The following is a 1,334-nucleotide window of genomic DNA, read 5'->3' on the forward strand; positions in this document are numbered from 1 at the left end:
GGGTGGGTATTCATAGGGACGCTGCCGTTTCCCTTTCCAGTTGAGGTAGTTTTCTATTTTATTCATTGCATTTCATGTGTACATGGATGTTTTGCAGATTGGGAAGGATTTTCTATCTTTTTTTGGTGTGGTTAAAAACCAGAGTGTATAACTGAATCTCAGCCTTTCAGGCTCAGAAAATTCAGTAGTCTCTTTCCCTAACCAGAATGTCCACTGTATGAGGAGACTTTGAAGATTTCATCGAAAAACAATGTATTATCTTTAAATTTCATTTTTCCATGAACTGGTTGAATCCTTCCTGGTATCTGAGGTGAATTTACATATTATGAGATTAATTGACTTTTATATAAAACTAGATTGCAAATTAATTATGTTGTAGTAGAAATCTTATTCAGATGCCAAAATGGCCCCTCAAAACTCAAGATCTCTGGTCAGTTCATTTCATTTTTCTATAAGAAAGAAGCATAACAATAATAATGATGAATAAAAAGAAAGTATGCCTGTTTTCTTTAAAGGAAATATTACAAGTAGACCATAAACTTGTTTGTGTTTTTGTTTGTAGATGTTTCAAATGGATTTCCTGACAGTCATATCATGACCCTGGGTCAGGAGCCCTCTCCCTGGAGAGTGGCCTCTGATTCTCCTCTTCTCTTGCTCTCTAGGCACATTGAGTGCCCTGGAGAGTGCTCCATTTGTTCACTACATCCACTTCCTCCCTCAAAGCCCCTCCCACTGCCCCAAGGGAATCATACTGCAGATTCACTTTCCCTGTGAATGTGACTCTAATCCTTTTCAATGCAAACTGGAGTCATTGGTTAGTCCTTGCATCTCACCCGCCCCCCCTTGAATCCATCCCAATTTTTTCTATTTGAACCTCAAAATATCTGCTCTATCCACCCTTCTTCATTTTACTGCTTTCATCCAAATCAAGTTACTGTCTTTAAAAAACACTAAATTACCACAGTGACCTACGATCTGAACCTTGCATCCATGCTCGTCCTTTCTTTAATGCCACACTGCCACTAAAGTGTTTTATTTGCCTCTGGTGACAATTTGAATCATGGCACCTCCTGCCTCTCTCCTTGCCTGAACACTTTAATTTATTTATTCACCTTTAAAGGAGCCTAAACATTTATTAGAACCTATAACATTTTCCACCTTGAGCCTGTATTTGCTCCTTCCACTTCAGAGTATGTTTCTATTTTCCTCCCTGGACGCCAGATTCACTATCTGCTGTGTTTCCTTCAGAGCCCAGGCTCCTCTTTCTCACAGAGCCCACAAATTCAACCAAGAACTGCCTGATATACACACCTGCAAAGATTTAATTGTGGTTT

The sequence above is a fragment of the Echinops telfairi genome, unplaced genomic scaffold, assembly GCF_000313985.2.
Source record: "Echinops telfairi isolate 266 unplaced genomic scaffold, ASM31398v2 ScPeMD7_23;HRSCAF=83, whole genome shotgun sequence".
In the NCBI taxonomy this organism is placed as follows: Eukaryota; Metazoa; Chordata; class Mammalia; order Afrosoricida; family Tenrecidae; genus Echinops; species Echinops telfairi.